At 43.3% G+C, this 19,714-nt stretch overlaps 1 protein-coding gene across 1 annotated transcript in view; it reads right to left on the bottom strand.

The window, feature by feature from the left end:
- The window catches only part of LOC310873119 (putative E3 ubiquitin-protein ligase MID2), a 184,093-nt gene that overhangs the window by 120,616 nt on the left and 43,763 nt on the right, over positions 1 to 19,714 (bottom strand). The gene's annotated exons all lie outside the window — the stretch shown is intronic.

Here is a 19,714-nt window from a genome sequence, read left to right as displayed (position 1 = left end):
TTGGTGTGCTGCTGATCTGGTCAGTGGGGCTTAAATTTGCTCTAGCACTGTGGTTCTCAACCTGTGAGTTTTGCCAAATAATTGGCATCAGTATAAACCCTGCCAATAACCCAACAGTAATAATTTAAACAACCAGTAAGACGCCCTGAGAGTAAGAGTGAGCAAGCACGCACTGACGCACACATCCCCCTGGATGACGGCAGACTGCTGGGTGAGTGCTGGCGCTTTGGCATGGGGGGGGTCATATCAACATATGGAATGAATTCTGTACAGGGTTTGATGAGGTCAGAGCAACATATGTAATGTCAGAACAGGTCAGCTCCATATATGGAGAATGGAGATCTAAGGGGCGAATACAAAATCTGCTACGAGGATAAAACCGGATAAAATCAGCTCCATATATGGAGATCTAAGGGTTTGAGGTCAGATGTAGAGTTTCTGGTTGGCACCATGCAGATCCAGTCTTCTCCATGTATGGATATCCAGGGTTTGATGAGGTCAGTGTCGTAATCTTCATATATGGAGACGGCCATATATGGAGCTATATGGGCTTCAAATTTGACACACACGTTCCACACCACCACAGGAAGTGCAGTGCCCGGTGTCGAGTCTGTCGGATAGCCGGTTGTCCAGAACCAGCACAAAAGCCTCCGCCCAGGGCCAGGCTCTGGACAGGGTCCAAATTAGCCAATTGATCACACCTGTCCAATTTCCAGCCTCTGCCATGCCAATTGATTGCCATGGCAACCACACATCTGCCATTTGATTACTTAACCAGTCCACTTTTCACAGTCAGTTTCAGACACCGGTAGACAGACAGATACAGAGATCTCCATATGGGCACAAAAGGGACACAGACAGGTGGTTAAAACGGGTGCTATGACAACGGGTATTGCATACTATGGTTCCCAACTTGCTTTGTTCCCAAGTAGGCCAGTGGCCGACAGACACAGGGCACAGTAATAATAATAAAAAGTCACATAAGAATGCAGTCTCTGCATAAATGTCTGCTTATTTCCACAGAATGTTTTGATGCAGAGATTTGCACTTTCTCAAACATCTCATGTTTTACAAAACCGGATGTCGCTTTTTTCAAGTAGTGGATAGTGGATACACACATTACACTTGAAAGGCCATTTTGAGAATGTGAGCTTATCTTGCTAAAGAAATGCTTCTGGGTTATACATTTAGATTGCGAGAGTTGACATTTTAATAAAAGCATTCACTGCATTTCTTTGTCTTTGCGAGCCACGATTGCTAAGTATATACTTTGAAGGAGATAACTCCCTCAACCACACACAAACTTATCTCCAGACTGGCCAGATATCAGGAGCTGCTCCTCCAGTTGTCAAGGTCAGGGTTGATGTTTTAAATGTGTAAGTTACTGTTCAAATTCATTTACACAGACATTTAAAAGTCAGAGAGAATGCACAATCTCTTGGGCAGGGCTGTTTAAATTATGTGACATAACACAATAGTGTCAATAATTTCTAATCATTTCTTACAGTCACAACATCAAATAAACTGATAGAGAAGCCATACCTCTGACGTGGGTAAACAGTAGCAGACAAGGTGTGGCCACTGCAATGCCAAACAAGAAGGTGCACCCTGGCTGCTACTGTCAACAAACCACAGCAATGCTGTCTGAAACCCTGCCTACTTTCTGTTTTAACAGTATAGTTATACCTGTCTGTCAAGTGGTCCTTGCTTACGAACTGAGATATTGTTCTCAGCCTGCTGAACCTATACTTCATTATGACCAGCACAATACTGCTATTATAAGTTGCGATATAAACAGTTATGACAAGTGGTATAATGCATTATAAATGCAATTATAATGCATTATAGACCGAACCATATACTATCTTGTTTCTCCTATACGGTCTATCAAACCATGGTGCCTACGGTACAGTATAACTAAGCAATCTGTAGGAATACACCTTTTGTACCAGGCTTGAAAATCCACACAAAAGACTGCATTCAAACTCAAGACAGAAGAAATATGCACAGCAGGACACTTTTCATTTTCAATCAATATAAAGTGAAAAAAAAAGGGGCAACAATGGGCAAATCGATATGTGGAGGTGGTTTAAATGGATTGTGAGTGGGTATTTACAGGACAGGAGAGTTTACACTGCTTGTGGCTTGCTTGCTATTTCATGTCTTTTGGTGCTACAAACACAAATGTCTGAGTCACAAATGTCACAAATGTCTGAGTCACTGATTGATGAAGTTACACCATTGGTCAGACGGTTGGTCAAACAAACTTTCTAATTGCAGAGAAATCATCTCTCTGGGTGTAAAGCACACTTGACGCATCGGCAAAGAAACGGAAACACTTTGCAAGTTGAAGCCGCACGCAAGCGTAATTTCCATCCGCCAACTAGGAAGAGACGCCTGCTCTAGGCGCTTTCTTGGCGCCTCTTGACACGTATATGTACGGATGTGCCCGTGCCCACTGTGTGGTGAAGCACACACAGTGTCTGTTTAATGGCTTGCGTTTGTTAGTGTGGTTGCCTATGGGCAACCATACTATTGCTTTTCTGCCCTTTTATTTATCTTCTTCTTCAGATAAACTTTATTTTGTCGTGTTATACCTCCCACAGTTTTTGTCGCACGCACTCGAGCCAAGCCATATGTCAAAACGACGGGCTACATCGGGAATCGTGTGCGTGTATTGGGATAAGACATTTGTTGGATAGTTTAATTGATATGAATTAATTAGTGCATTACATTTCCCCATAGACATGAATGGGAAAATGCAAAAACTCACTTTCAAGTAATTTTTCCTCTGAGACCGTAAGGGCTATACTTACAAGACTTGGAGGAGAGATTCATAATAATTACAAAAATTAATTACCTTAGAAGTATATCGGTCAGCCTCATGGTGGCGCTATAACAGCCAACTTTACATTTTTGGGTATAACTCTTGAACCGTAGGTCGTAAAATCAAAATGTTCTTTTCCCTGGATTCCTTGGGTCAAGAAGCATCTCCCCATATAGGCCCATTTGCGTCTAGATAGATTTCCCGCAATTTAGAATTTTGTTCAAAACAAACTTTTTGCTTCTCCTCCTACAGATTTTGTCCAAATCTCACAAAAGTCGGTACACATGATCTCCGGACCTATCCAATTAAAACAGCACAGTCAGAATTTATATCTTCTGTATCGTTCGGCCGTAATCGTCTTCCGAAGTTAGTGGGAGGGGCCTATTTTACACGCACGGAATGTCCGATCCATCGCAAATCTGAATCACATGTCGAGGGTGGCTTAATCAACGCAGAGCCAAAAGCAATTCCATTTTCGACGGGTGCGATGTAGGCAACCACACTTTGCAATTTCCCAGAATTGCCTCTTTCTAGTTTATAATTATTTCAGAATCAGAATTAGGTTTATTTGTCATTGTTACAGGCACAAGTACAACGAAATTGTGATGTGCTGAGAGTGCACCAATGGTACATAATATGTATTGAAATATTTACTGATGTGTTTGGTTAGGAAAAGTATACTTCAATTATAACATTATTAAACATAGTAAAAAAAAGTATAAAACATACTGTATGTGTGGAGGTACGTCCTCCAGAGCCGTGAAGGATTTTAACCGATTTCTTCACCAGCACGCAGGTATCTAAGCTGGTGCATGAGCATGTTTAGCCATAAGGACACTGCATCATATGATATATAAGTACTGACACTCGACTAGACCCCACTAAACGAAACAAATTAACCCTCACGGGTTAGGGAAAAAGCAGAGGTCCATTATAAAGACTGAAAAGAAAACTTCCGCTGACACCCAATATTGGAATTATGGGGCACTCTACATGCACATACAGTACATATACAGTACACATAATTCATACTGTAGTAATGTACTGTACTGTACTGTACATCACTTATTATGAGTGGAGTCTCTAGGGAAGCGAGTGAATATTGAGCAAACCATGGTTCATTAGTCATTTGAGCAGCTGATTGATTTGTCACAAATAATCAATGTCTACATTCCAGGTCTTAAATCATTATGTCAAGAGATGGTGAAAAAACATCCACAAGGTGTCAGAGAAAGTTAAATCTGTTCTAATTGCTCTGGACGGTTAACTAAAGCCAGCCGGACGGCGTGCTGCGGGTTCGACTCCCGAGCCCGGAGGCCTTTGCCGTGTGTCGCTCCCCATCTCTCTCTCCCCTTTCCTGTCTGACTACTGTTCCCTATCAATAGTGGCATACAAAGCCCCCAAAGAAAATCTTAAAAAATATATGTTTCTAATCTGCTCCAGTGCTAGGCCATAGCATCCTGCAAGGGGCCATCTCTATGGAGATGGTATAGAAGGATCTCGTCCCAGAACCTAAGTGTGATAACGGTGGGGAGGCCCTGTTTACCAGTGCAGGCTGCCCCCTCCCTATTAAAATGTTTTTTTTGTTTTACATCCGGAGACCCCTGTCCAGGACAGGCTTCAGACGCGCCTTCTCTAGGAGAGTTGGCTCCGATAAAAATGCCAAATTGAAAAATACAGAGAAATATCTATTATGTCATGAACAAAATTCAACAAATTACAATTAGTGCTATATCACTTGTTTACCGATAACCCATTTGGCTGGCCAATTGAAACACTTTAAAGCCTATTGTATCAGTTTCATTATTTTGGTTTTGGCTGTGCTACCTTTCTTCCTCTCCCCTGCAGTTTGCTCCCTTTGACCAGTACGTAACAAGCAGTCACTCCCTTCGCTCGCAGGTGCCATACAATTTGTGTAGGTTCGGGTCCTTGGTGCTAGTGGCTACTGTAGATACTAAGTGGCAGGGAACATTTAGTTAACAAAACATGCAACTCAAATTCACACTCAAAGTAATCATAATTAGAAATAAAAAAATCAAAGTGAGTCGTGCAACTCCGTGTGGGGGTCCCCGGAAGTTCCAGACCCACTTGACCACAGCCAGGGTGCCGGCCCGGTTCTGGCGAGCCGCCCCACGTCCGAAACGGTAGAGAAATGACAGAGTTACCGTGTGTGGGTCCCTCTACTGTACCCTCTACTGTACTGTACTGTACTGGCACACCCGAAATCATCATATATACAGTTAATATGTGCGTGTGTGTTTGTGTGTGTGTTAGGTGCCATACCCAGGCACCCAGCCACACACATAGCTCCGTAAGGGGCAAAAACAATCTCAACAAAATACACAGCATGTAAAAATACAACCAAAATCATACAACTAAATTTAATTTAGTTTATACATAGTTTCATTATATAGATATAGATATATTCCACTGTTATGTTCTTAGCTTACGCATGTTTCATGATAACTACTTTTTATGTATATGATGTATTGCCATGCTTTTTGTTCTTGCTTAATGTAAATCGCTCTGGATTAAGAGCGTCTGCTATATGCCTAAATTGTAAATTGTAAATAATGCTAATAGCGTCTAACGGAACTCCCTCAGACTCTTTACAGCAAATGATTTCGCTGTGACGTTCTAATACTTAGAACAGTGCACGACAGGCCCGTCTTACACATTAACATGGCTGTCTTAAATCTTTAAAGTAGACCTACTAGAGCCAGCTTTAAAAGTGTGTTTCCCTCATGTCACAACTGTGCCTTCTGCTTGAACGGCTGCCTGGCTTGGGAACACACAGTCGCTTGTCAGCTGTCAGACTCTGTAGGATCATGGGAGGAAATTATATATAATGCAACCTGTTGGTTAGCTGCAGCACAAGCACATCACAGCTTTGGTTCCACAAGGCTAAGCAGGGCTTGTTTGCGTGTTTAGGGTTTCAAATATGGCTGAACCCGGGACACATATACTGTAGACATGAAATCTTAATGGTTTCCCAATGCTTCCCTATTACTCGCCTGCTGAGGCAGTAACTACTGTGCATATCGGAGCCCTTGTAAACCACATAGGTGGCCCGGTGAAGCAGCTGTCTAACACTTAGTATTTTACAATTTAATTAAATGTTAAAGTCTTCTCTGCTTTATTTAAACGGTTGGAGACTGGTTTGGGAGGATGGGACTGTTCACGATCATCACCGTGCCTTTGACTTCCTTTATTTAAAAAAAATAAGTTATACAATAATAATAATAATGTATTATTATTATTATTAATAATAATACATTATTATCATTATTATTATTGTTATTATTATTAGTATTATTATAGTTGTAAGTACAGTATATAAGATATAATAAGATTAGCTCTGGACAGACAGACAGACAGACAGACAGACAGACAGACAGACAGACAGACAGACAGACAAATTGTCAATTACTGTACGTAAAAAGCACATCTGATCTCTTCTTGGAACCACGGATGCTATTTAGGATTAGGGATGCTTGTAATTAGCTCATCCACCTTATCTACCTTATCTTTGTGCAGAGGATCAATAGAGCTCTCCTAAGTACTTCTACTGACATCTCTCCTAAGGAGAAAAGTGGGCCTCAGAGGCTCAGGATTGGTACGGAGAACTCAAGTGTGTATATTAAATTGAGTGATATCTCATACTACCAGGTGAGGGAGAAGAATACAGAATCAGATAGTGATTTAGATGACAAATGCCTATAGGAGGATGTTTCAGCATGATAATCAATCATTGTGTATAATGCATGTGCACTGCAGTCAGTGCACACACACAAGTCCAGAATGCCGCTGCCAGATTGCTGACCAGGTCCAGGAGATCCTGTCACATCACACCCATCTTGTTTTCCGTGCATTGGCTCCCAGTAAATTACAGAATTCATTTAAAAATTCTCGTCATCACACACAGAACCCTCCATGGGCAGGTAGGCACCCCCATATCTTTGTGACCTGATCCACCCATTATGTTCCCAGAAGGTCTCTGAGATCCTCATCCCAAGCCCTGCTGGTTGTCCCTCCCACTAAACAAAAAAATCACACCCGTGTGAACTGAGTGGTGCAACTACACATTTATTGTTATAGTTACTGTACTGTAAGGTATTTGTAAAATTTGCCTCAGGTTGTAAAACATTAGAACCAGGAAAGCATCTGTGTCATTTTACATTTTTGGTTAAGTACTCTAGTCTGTGCATGAATTTCAAGGTTTCTCAACAGTGTCACTTGAAGGTCTCACACACACACACGTGCGTGCACGCACGCGCGCACATAGCGTGGTCATGCACACACACGCACCGCATTCATGCACGCACACAGCATTGATGTGTGTTGCTACGACGCAGCATTGTGTTGCTACGTGCTATACACACACGTGCGATACCGCAGTTTTATTTGTGGATATAAATTATATATTTCCCATCAAATATCTTAGTTTTACCAACATTGTTAATGTGAAATAGTTTCAAGATGCTTATTTATTTAAATTGTGATAATTGCTATAGCTATTGGAGCTCTGATGGTCCCAGCGTCCCAGACAGACAGGGGACGTAAAGAGGAAATTAATATGCCCGGGTAGAAGGCATCATGACTGGGGGTGACTGGGAGGAGTGACTGGTGTTGACATCGCGGATCGTCTGACTCTGCCAAAACGGAACAGTTACCCTTTAAATAAACACCTCCATTCAGTTTAATTGTAACTGATATTTTCGATCATAATTCATAATTTTTTAATACCGTATTTAGCTATAACGAGCGCAAATGTTCGATGCTAATTGACAATGCTACTCTGCTACTACCATAGAGCGCAGGGGAAAAAATGGCTACTCTCAGCCGCAGAAGAGGAGATTAGACCCCATCCCTCCCAGAGAAAATCCTATAGCCTGGAAGGACGATCGGCCTGGCTCGGCCAATGATTGAACGACTCGTTCGAGTGACTGGTGGGTCCGTGCCATAGAGGACATGTTGGACGGGCCGCGGGTTGAGTAGCGCTGTGCTACGTGCTAGGCACGCATTGTGCAGGCACGCGCATTGTACACACACGCGCGAATTTCACGCATGCGCACACCACTCTACATGATACAGGTACACAGACATTGCTGACCATTGCTGGTTTCACGCATGCGCACACCACTCGTGCTCATGAATGATACACACAGACATTCCTGAATGTAGGAGTGGTTGCACCACTCAAAAACTAAAGGTGATTGAGCCTTTGCTATTTTCGCCCCAAGGCTATGGAACGACCTCCCCTACCACCTGAAATCTGTGGCCTCTGTTGAAACTTTTAAAGACCCACCTTTTTAGACAGGCCTTTGTAAAATAGTCCTGCATTAATTTCTTGATTTTTACCATGGCGTTTCTTCTGTTTTCTCTTCTTTGCTTTATTATTATTATTGTTATTGTTGACATGTTTTGCTTTTATTGTTGTGAAGCACTCTGTGACTCTGATGTCTGTGAAATGTGTAACTTTCTTACTTATACACACGTTCCTAATGGCAACTGCTCTGCTGTAAATGCAGCGAAAAGGCCTCCATGTGTTAAATAACCCTATGCTACCCCACAGTCTCCAATGCCAGATAAGTAACAGACAGACAACCAGAATGATGCCATGCCATTTAAACAGAGATAATTATAACCAAGCAAAAGACATTAGACTTACAGCTAAAAACCTCAGTTATGTAGAGTGGAGAATATTGGTTAAAGTTCAATAAGGCGCACAGGCAAAGTGACTTTTAATTAACCCGGCTGTTAAAGAGTGAGTCCATTACAATTACAATTTAGGCATTTAGCAGAAGTTCTTATCCAGAGTGACTTATAAGTGCGAGATCAAAGTAAATGGCTTGAACAAACGACAGGGTAAATGGTCATAATGAGTAGTGTTAGAGTTAAAGTGTGAAAGTGAGAGCCCAGGGTGGACCTTTATTTAACCAGTAAAAACACATTGAGACTGAGTCTCTTTTAGAAGTGGGAACTGGCCAAGAGGCAGAAATAAAACCGGCCATAGTATATCAGGATCACAGTGCTGTGCCTTTTCTCAGTGCAGACTGTGTGCACAGGCTGCCCCAGTAGACGTTTGGATTTGATCTTTCGTGTTCTCCACAACAGCTCGATGGAGTTATTACAATTAGAATTCTAAAACAAGTCTATGGCTACAGACAGCACAAGTATTGTGGCACAATCTTTCGTTCCCAAGAGCTCCTGTAGCTCTGCCTGGTAGTCGAGTGGGAGTGAAGCAACAAAAAAGATGTCCATGGAGGATCTTATTGAGTAAAGTGTCAATTGGGTTGGGGACATGTTCACAAAGGGAAGACAGAGGAAGAATAAACAAAGAAAGAACGATGATAGAAAGATGGAGGCATGAAAGCGACATTACAGATCTGGCCTGTATAGCGTTTGAGCTTGCAGTGGGATTCCAACAAAAAAGGAATGTCCCCTTTTTCTGTTCAAGATGAGAAAGCCCTGGCCTATTCCTGCCAAAACTAAATATAAGTCAGACACATCAATAAATACAGGATTCATCTCTGCTTTAGGCTTCAGGGAAACACAGGAATGAGTAATTGACAACCTCAGCAATCTGTCCCTTAATCTATTATTCATTCTTAGCACCGACTGCATGTACTTCTCATTATCCTTAAATTGCATTGAGTCTTGGTTCAACAGCAAATGACATCATGACTTTTTAAAAAGTGGTTAGATGGTTCTGCTTACTGTGTGTGTGTGTGTGTGTGTGTGTGTGTGTGTGTGTGTGTGTGTGTGTGTGTGTGTGTGTGTGTGTGTGTGTGTGTAATGTAATTTCCCTGAGGGGTGAGTGTAACTCTGGTGGAAGGAAATTGGGCAATGTACTGTAGCACACCTATGACATCGCTGCTGCGTAGCATCTTGAGCATTCAAACTGAAAAACTGTATCTGGCGGCTGTTTTGGACGCTCAGAGTTTGGAACTATCACATGTACCGCCCACAATCTCATGGGCTTTAGGTGAGCAGATCGGTCATCCCACCTTTGGGTCTGAATACAATGTGGTACCTGAACTGTGGGTGACTGTGTGCATGTGTTAACCACAGACACTGTGTGGTATAAGACAGCATGCAAAGCTTAAATGTTTTGCGTTAGAAGTAATGATGATCAATGCCATTTCAGAACACACCTGACAAACACAATTAAAGCATACTATTTGTACTGTAGGTACATTAATCATACAGTATGTAAGTTATAGTCACAATTCCATTAAAGGACAACTCCAGACTAAATAACACATACGCTATTTTTCCTACTTATATTGATCCCAAATCACTTGCCATGGGGTCTATTTAGCAGCTCTCATAGCATCGATCAGAGCTCATAAGCAGAAAAGCGATCTGCTTATGGGCTGCTGGGGGAACTGTACGACAGGGGAATTTCTGCAAATTAGACCCCATGGCAAGTAATTTGGGGTCAATATAAGAAGTTGTCCTTTAAGGGCATGTTTTGCAGTGACCCACGAGACTCACACAGACATGGCGACTACAATGACAGTAGACTCGATAAATGGTTGTGCCACCATTTACTGAGCCCTCATTTCACTAGTAAATTGCATGGAATGACTCAAGTCATGCCAAGCCGTACTGAACCTGAGATGACTTACCGTATGGCGTATGCTGTTTCATTCAAATATTTCAATGGGAAGAGGACAGACATTCTTTGCATAAAAAAGAGAAAGAAATATCATATGCATCTCATTGGACTTGAGAAGACCTCTAAAAGTAAATTCATAACACATACAATACACTAGCCTTAGGTAGAAAACTTGACTTGAACTTTTTTTTAACCTTGAATGAGATAGAGAGAGAGAAAAAAAATACTATAAAGTAACTTCCGGTGTTCGTGGTGTTCTAGTCTGTCTCTAGCATCGTTACATTTCTTGCTTGAGAAATGTCTCACATCGCCTTTGAGGATTCTGTGAATGCAACCACTTTGGCTGAAGTGCAGTACTGCTGACGGCTGTTGTTCTACACTGTTTTATGTTGTGCTGGTAACCGTACAGTAGCTGATTCCTATCTTCACAATGAGTGTTAAAGAAAAGGTATTTGGCTTTCCTCCCCTGTCCTCTCGTATTCTCCCCCTCCCCCTCATCCTGCCATATTCCAGCATTTCCAGCTCCACGTTCTGATTTGAGATGTTCAGCTTCAATCATCCTTGCCCTTGATTTCTCTTGCTCCTGTTCCTCCTCCTTACCTGATGCCTCCTTCCACAAATCATATTTGTACTGTATATACTGTAGCAATAACCCCTGTATACCCGATATATTTTGATGATATCACAGCTAAGGGGGTTGTTCGGCCTAACGAAGGGGGGGCTACTAAATATGGCAATGTGAAAATTATACACATCCCAATTAAAAGTTTTTAATGATTTCATTAAAAGAATCATTCCAACAAGAAAGTATGACTGCCTGCACAAACAATACGGTTGCTTCTCAATGTTTACATTTAGATATTCTTTTTCCAAGTTCGTCACTCTCATCACCTTATCACAGTTCTGCCAGTCAGCCTCTTTGAAAATGAAAATGTTACATTCACTGCTGTAAGAAGTATCTCTATTTTTAGTAGTTTTAATAGTTTGCAGTTTTTAGTGGACAAGTGGAGTGTTATAAAGTAGAACTATTAGACTTGGTTATTAGATCATTAGGGCTATTATGCCAGAGCTATCAACCAATCAGAGTGGATTGTGCATTAAGCTATTCCTTTCATAAATTACAGTAGCTTAGACTGCATCCCTTGCTTTATGCTTATTGCCCCTCTACCTCTCTACCATCTCTTCTCTCTATCCATCCTTCTCCCCACCTCTGCAGAGCTCTTCATCATGCCAACGTCAGGCATCTGTCGTGGTCTCCGTTGGCCTCGGTATGATTGATTCGAGGACCACCTGAGTCCACTGTAATGACCAACTGTCGGCCGTATCTCTTGTCACTGCAGCATCCCAGAGGCTAAATCACTGTCTTCAACCCTACAGTACATTATCTGGCTCATCTTCAGTTGAGATTTATACACCTATGCCAGGAGTCAGCTTGTCCTCCTCCTGCAGTCTACCGAGGAAGAATCGTTTCAAGGGTGGTTATTTTTGAAGAGACGTATATCGTTTGCATTCCATAGGTTTATGACCTCCCATAATACATCTCTTTTCATGCCTACAGTTTCCAATTAATCCGGGACCATGATTCTTTTTTTTTTCCTCTTCAGACTAAAACTAATAAATGTCTGTTTGGATTTGCGAGCAGTGGGCTCTGTTTTGTTTTGGTCTGGTAACGATTTATAAATTAGTTTGGAAGTTCAGGCCTGAGAGCTACTTCAGTAGAATGAAATAGGGACTTTGGACAGTTTGGAGCACATCTACCTGAGTATTGGTGAGATATATTTCCTGCACAGCTAGCTGATCTCATTTAATCCGTTGACTGTCGATTAGCTCAGGAGGTTTTGCAATATATGATTTACTGTACTTCAGAACATTACTTGTGTTTTGTGTGAATGCCTGAGTCTGCATGAGTCATTTTTCAAGCTTAATTTTGCAGTGTTTGGAAAAAGACTTTTCCATCAAGGTTTGCTTACATTTTCACAAAATGCCTATATCTGGCGGCCTGAAATTAAGACAAAATGGTTAGGCTGAGGCTCTAAACCTGAGCCATTTAATTTAAATTACAGCTTACAGAATGCAATTCTAGAAATGTTCTCAATGTGTCTGTGCTGAGAACTTGGTATGACTCCTAAACAATGACTCCTAAACCTGTCCGAATTACTTCAGACAATTGCTTCATGCCCCTCATCGCCCTCTAGAGTGAGAGGGAATTTTAGAAAGGAGGTTCAAGCAGGTAGCACGGGTACTGCAGACAGGGGCGGCCTTAAGAATCGGGAGCCCCCGTTCATGATGTCATCATTTTAATAATTAATAATTATAAAAAGAAATAAATAAAATCTGACTTCAAAGCATGAACAGCATTCAGCACAGCCAAGTAGAAAAATACACAAAAGCAGCTTGATTAAACAATTTTACTTTGTCTTGAAATTACTGTAAGGTATAACTGGGAGGCAGCATATGCTATACAATGATGCAAACTCTCAGCACTGCTAGTACAGTGAGAACAATTACAAACAAACAACACCATTATTAGCTGAACTAGTGGTAAATGGACGTACAGGATGAGGCCGAATAATTGACAAGGCTGATTGGAAGGCTGCGATGCAATACAATATTACTACTACTACTACTACTACTACAACTACTACTATTTGTTTTTACCAAAAAAAAAGGAGGTCCCTGGAGTATAGGCCGCCACTGACTGCAGAAGTACGTATAGCTTCCCTTTAGTCCCATAGCTGACAAGCTCCTTTGATCATTCATCTGTAAGGTTCAGGTGCCACTTCCTCAATTCAAAGTCACTAAAATAGTCATCTTCCTTTTTTTTATAAAACTGATCACATTACCCGTCATATTCCCGAGACTGTAGTTGTGTGGGGTTTTAGTGCAAAATTAATTTCACATGCCTTTTACTTATTGTGATTCGTAGCCTACTGCTGACAATAAATACATTTACTTGAGTACGTTTTTCTATCTGTATATTTTACTTGAGTATTTGTTTTTCTTTTTATACTTACTATCGGGAAGAAACATTTCAACTTTTGATGTTTTATCATAAACTAGATAAAGTGCCAATCGGCACAGGTCTCCACCAGGATTCTTCCTCAGGCTAGTGGGAATATGCGTGCACAGTTTCATCGCAATGAATGGGACGCTGCATTGAGGAGGTGTGGCCATTTGCTACATTTGCTAGGCAATCGTGGTCAATCAGGATGGAATATGAGAAATCAAACAAACGTGTCTTGATCACATGACTATGGAGATCATGTGTACCGATTTGTGTGAAATTAGGATAAAATCTGAAGGAGTAATAATAGAAAATGTGTTTTACATATGTCGGGCTCCTGGTGGCGCTATAAAGAGCAGATGTGAAAAATTCCAGACAAAGGTTTTTCCTTGGCCTCTAGGGAGTTGGCATACAAAGTTATCCACAGATCCGTGCAGTTAGAGGTAAAAACACTTTTCTGCCAGTTATAGCGCCACCTTGAGGCTGAGTTGAAATTGTTCATGTGGCATTTTGTCCTGGGCCTAGTGGGAATGTGGGTGCACAATTTCACGGAAATCACGCGATGTGTTCATGATTTGCAGCATTTTGTTTGTTTTGCACAAAGCGGCCTCCTGGTGGCGCTATAACAGGCCGTTCTGGAAATCTGAAAGACTGGTTTCGTCGAATGGCTCTAGAGAGACTGTGTACCAATTTGCGTGATGTTTGGACAAAATCTGTAGGTGTACTGTGCAAAAACTTGTTTTGCACAAAGCGGCCTCCTGGTGGCGCTATAACAGGCCGTTCTGGAAAGTTTGGGGCAGAGGTTCATCGTTGGCATCCAGGGAGTGTGTGTGCAAGATTTGGCATCGACCGGGTTAACGGTGGCCGAGATTAGCTGGTCACGGACACACGGACACACGGACGGACGGACGGACGGACGGACGGAGTGCAAAACATACTCTCCCCCTAGCCTTCGGCTGGTGGAGACAATGAATGCCCTATTTTGTCATACGTGTCACACAAAAGTAGCAATAAAGATCTACAAGCTCACAACGTGTCGAGATGTGCCACATTGTGAGCTTGTAGAGGTGCTATCTTTGCTAATTTTTCACAATGTTTCTGTGGCTTTTATAAACTACTGCTGTGACACTTCTGTAGGGCCATATTTGGTGAGGGTTGGGGACCCTGACGTAGCCCCTGGTGTGACTATTTGCATGGCCGACTCCTAAACAATGTCAAGTTTGGTGCAATTTGGAGCAACACTGTGCTTGTGGCCCCAGTGGGCCCCTATAGTGGCCCCAGGTGTGTGTGTGTGTGTCTGTGTGACTATTGTCATGGCAGACCCCTGAACACTGTTTATGCCAAGTTTGGTTGTGACGTCCACCGTACACCCACCCTCTACAACATTTTAATATAGGATATTGAATCAATGAAAATATACATTGGATTAGTTGAAACACAGGTCGTCTTTTCCATTTCCTGAGCTAGAGATGATATCCAACTTTCTAGCTTGCTCTCTCGTACATTTGCTGTTTCCTCCTCCCTCCCTCCCTCTCTGCTTATCAGGGACAATGAAGTGCCCATGGAGAGCCGTGAGGCAGCAGAAGGTGTGTGTCGTCTTAGTTTGTAAGCCTTTCTTTCATCTACTGTACCTGGCCATGGCAACCGGCAAGGTACCCGTATGGTGCGATAACAACAACCTCTCACTTAACACCAATAAGACCAAAGAAATCATTGTAGACTTTAGGAAGTCCAAAGGCATCCACACCCCCATTTCCATCAAAGGGTCATCTGTCGACATAGTTGATAACTTTAAATTCCTGGGCATACATATCACAGACACATTCACATGGTCACTCAACAACGAGTACATCCTCAAGAAGGCGCAGCAGCGACTGTACTTTCTGAGGCGCCTCAAAAAATTTGGCTTAAGTACAAAAGGACTAGTGAACTTTTATCGCTGTATAATTGAAAGTGTCTTAACTGGCTGTATCACAGTGTGGTACGGTAACACGACCGCTCAGGATTGCAAGAGGTTGCAGAGGACCATTAAAACAGCAGCTAAAATCATCGGCACAGTGGCACTACAGAATTACCCAGTCTCCATAACATCTACACCACTCGCTGTATGAAAAAAGCCCATAACATCATGGAAGACACCAGCCACCCCGCAAATACCCTGTTCAAACTACTCCCCTCCAAAAAACGCTACCAGAGCATCAAATCTCGTACCACCCGTCTCAGTAACAGATTTTACCCCCAGGCAGTCAGGCTGCTGAACAGCTGACCTTGAACTGTATTGCACTTCACTTCACTTGCACCTTGCTTTTCCTGTTTTTGTCTTTTCTTGCACTATACATAGATGTTTGTTTATGTCCTGTGTATGTAAGACTGAGAGTGCTCTGAGCAAAATAAATTTCATTGTATGTATACTCTGTATCTATACAAATGACAAATAAACCTGAACCTGAACCTGTCAGTATAGGCATACAGCACTTCAGAGTAGAGAGAAGAAAAGGAGGCAGAAGACAATACCCACTACAGTACTGTGTATCCCCTCCAACTGTATACTTTCCCCATTTTCAACAGTTTTTATATTTTGACACTTGCTTTGGCAATGTAAACGTATGTTTTCACATGCCAATAAAGCTCCTTTGAATTGAATTGAATTGAATTATGAAAGGGGAAAAAGACAAATAGAGGGAGGGTGTGTAAAAGAACAGTGGAATGGGAGACACATTTTCATGGTGCATGCATCTGAATTACAAAGGATTTTCCAAGGCCCTGCTGATGTGGTCGGTTGGATCCGTCTTGGACGCTTGCTTCCAATCTAATTGTGAGGGCATAATAATAGACCATGGGGAAACAATATAATACTGAAAAAGGTGCATGTCAAAAAGATGACAAAGAACATGCATGATCCCATATCCTGCAGAGCTGGGTGCTAGAAAATAGAAACATAGAAATAACATTACACACCAGTGTTATGCTCCCAACCATTGTGGAATTTTATTTGGTGGTATCGGTTCGAGCCATGAGGCTCTACCTCAGGTCTGAAACAATATAATACTGCCATAGAATTTAAACGAGGCATTAATTTATTGTAAATCCCATACATACAGTATGTAATCCCTTGGATTCAAAACTGGGTTTTGTGAACCAAATACAGTATATAAACATCCAATGGGGAATCCCCCCGACCCGCACCTATACATTTGTTGTGTAAACACTGTGCCAAAGTAATTTGGGAGTGCAAAATGATTGCTATCCACTTCAAAGCCTGCAGGAACTGCTGTATACAGCATATATATACTATGTGTGTGTGTGTGTGTGTGTGTGTGTGTGTGTGTGTGTGTGTGTGTGTGTGTGTGTGTGTGTCCTGCCTGTCCTGTTTCTTTTATTTATCATGGCGGCCCCCTACGGTCGCGGCCCACCGGGAATATGCCCGGTACGTCCTGTGGCCAGTCCAGCCCTGGTGTGTGTGTGTGTGTGTGTGTGTGTGTGTGTGTGTGTATGTGTGTTATCTTGTGTGTGTTATCTCTGTATGCCACTGAATGGCCTATTCTATTGGCTCTGCTCTGGTGTGTGCGTTCTTGAAAAGCAGAGACTGGCACTAATAGCGCTTGGAGAGTGTGTGATGTGCCTCGACAGGCAGGAAAGACTGTGTGTGTGTGTGTGTGTGTGTGTGTGTGTGTGTGTGTGTGTGTGTGTGTGTGTGTGTGTGTGTGTGTGTGTGTGTGTGTGTGTGTGTGTGTGTGTGTGTGTGTGTGTGTGTGTGTGTGTGTGTGTGTGTGTGTGTGTGTGTGTGTGTGTGTGTGTGTGTGTGTGTGTGTGTGTGTGTGTGTGCGCACGCACTCATTTGCAGGTAGAATACCCCCTAAAAGCAGACTGTATGTTTTTTCTAGTGAGGCATATAATAACTCAAATGGCTTCCATTGACAGTTTATGTCTGGCTGTGAAGCTTGACAAATACACTGTCTTTACAGACATGTACCTGCGGAGGTTTCACATGGGAAACGACATGCGAGTGAGGAATGCTGCAAGGCAGGTCTGTCATTTAGTCCTTACTGCAGAGTCTGGGAACGCAGACAAGGGGTCATTACACAGTCACACCGTGTAGTTAAGGTTGACAAAATACTATTTACCAAGGAAATGGCCAGGTCAATCGCTTGCCTGTATCAGATGATTGCAATGAAAATACTGCGGGTATTTAAGGTGTAATCTGTGCCTGAGCGGCCATCGGTAAGAGAAAATAATGCTTGCCAATAGGGAGGGAGCAACTTCAATTACCTTTAAATGAGTCTCCATTTAGCCTATCTATTTTCCCCCAGCTAGTCCTCTTGCTTTCCATATCAAAGGCAACCTTTGTCAAGTTCATATTAAATACAAACACTTCACATCAAAGAAAAGCAAACCGAGTAGCCATGGGAACCAGACTCCAGTTTCATTCACACCTTTCCTGTGTGTGGCAGAGTGGCTGAAGACTTGTAGGCCTGGGGAAAGAAGCTGCTCCGCATCCTTTCTGTCCTGGCACTGATGCTCCTGTACCGTTTCCCAGAGGGCAAAAGGGAGATCAGGCTGTGAGAGGGGTGGGTGGCATCCTTAGTGATACCAGTTGCTCTCCTGATGCACCTTTGCTGGTATATGTCTGCCAGGGAGGGCAGCGAGGTACTGATTATTTTGCTGGCTGTTCTCACCGTCCTGTCCAGCTTTTTCCTCTCCTCAGCCGTGCTGCTTCCATACCAGGAGGTAAAACAATAGGTGAGAATGCTCTCAATAGTGCCTCTATAAAACATGGTCAGGGCTGGGACAGGCAGGTCGACTCTCTTCAGCTGACGGAGTGGGTAGAGACGCTGCTGGGCCTTTTTAATGATGGCTGCTCGGGGACAGGTTGTCCGTCAGCAGCACTCCCAGAAAAGTGGTGCCACAATCATTTCCTTGGTCTTTTTGTTATTGAGGGAAAGATTGTGCGCCTTGCACCAAGCTGCCAACTGTTCGACCTCCTCTCTGTAGGCAGCTTCATCCCCCTTTGTTATGAGGCCGACCACGGTGGTGTCATCCGCAAATTTTAGGATGTGGTTGCTTCTGTACCTGGCCTTGCCGTCGTGTGTAAGAAGAGTGAACAATAGGGGACTCAGTACGCATCCCTGAGGAGATCCTGTGTTCACTTCAATGGCTTTGGATGTTATGTTGCCTACTTTGACTGTTTGCCTCCGCTGTGTCAGGAAATCCAGGATCCAATTACAGGTAACATTGTCCACCTTCAACACCCTCAGCTTCTCCACCAGCTGCTGTGGTATGATAGTGTTGAAGGCAGAGCTGAAGTCTAGAAAAAGGATCCTGGCATAGGTGTCTGCCTTTTCCAGATGTGACAGAGTGAGATGGAGCATGGTGGAAATAGCATCCTCTGTAGACCGGTTTGGTCTGTAAGCGAACTGGTATGGGTCCAGGTCGGCGCTGAGGCCTCCTTTTCATAACGATTGGGGTAAGGGCCACAGGGCGGCACTTATATATGCGCACTCCCTAGAGCAGGGGTTCCCAACCTTTTTTGGACCAGGTACCCCTTTTGCGGTAGATATTTTTCCAGGTACCCCCTCATCCTCGCAACACAGATAACAATATATTTACAACCACAAGCCGTGTTTCCTGCAGGAAAAAGCTTTGGCATGGTGCTGGGCGCAGGCCGCAGGGGGGCCTTCTTGCGTCGAACATTTTGATTAATTAATTAATTTGATTCAATAATTAATGAATAAGATTAATAAATTAAGATTGATTTGTATTATTGCTCTTGTATTGCTATTGGAGACACTGGGGGGACACTGGGCAGGCACTGGGGAGGCACTGGGGAGACACTCGGGAGACACTCGGGAGGCACTCAGGGAGGCACTGGGGAGGCACTCGGGGGGGACACTGGGGAGGCACTCAGGGGGACACTGGGGAGGCACTGAGTGGACACTGGGGAGGCACTGGGAAGGCACTGAGGGGACACTGGGGAGGCACTGGGAAGGCACTGAGGGGACACTGGGGAGGCACTGGGAAGGCACTGGGGAGGCACTGGGGAGACACTGGGGAGCATGGGGAGGCACTCAGGGGGACACTGGGTAGGCACTGGGGAGGCACTCGGCTGGTCACTGGGGAGGCACTCAGGGGGACACTGGGGAGGCACTGGGAAGGCACTGGGGAGACACTGGGGAGGCACTGGGGAGACACTGGGGAGACACTGGGGAACATGGGGAGGCACTCAGGGGGACACTGGGGAGACACTGGGGAGCATGGGGAG

Source organism: Protomyctophum parallelum (genome assembly GCF_964188405.1).
Source record: "Protomyctophum parallelum genome assembly, chromosome: 16".
Classification (NCBI taxonomy): domain Eukaryota; kingdom Metazoa; phylum Chordata; class Actinopteri; order Myctophiformes; family Myctophidae; genus Protomyctophum; species Protomyctophum parallelum.
This window is presented reverse-complemented; position numbering and strand designations above follow the sequence as displayed.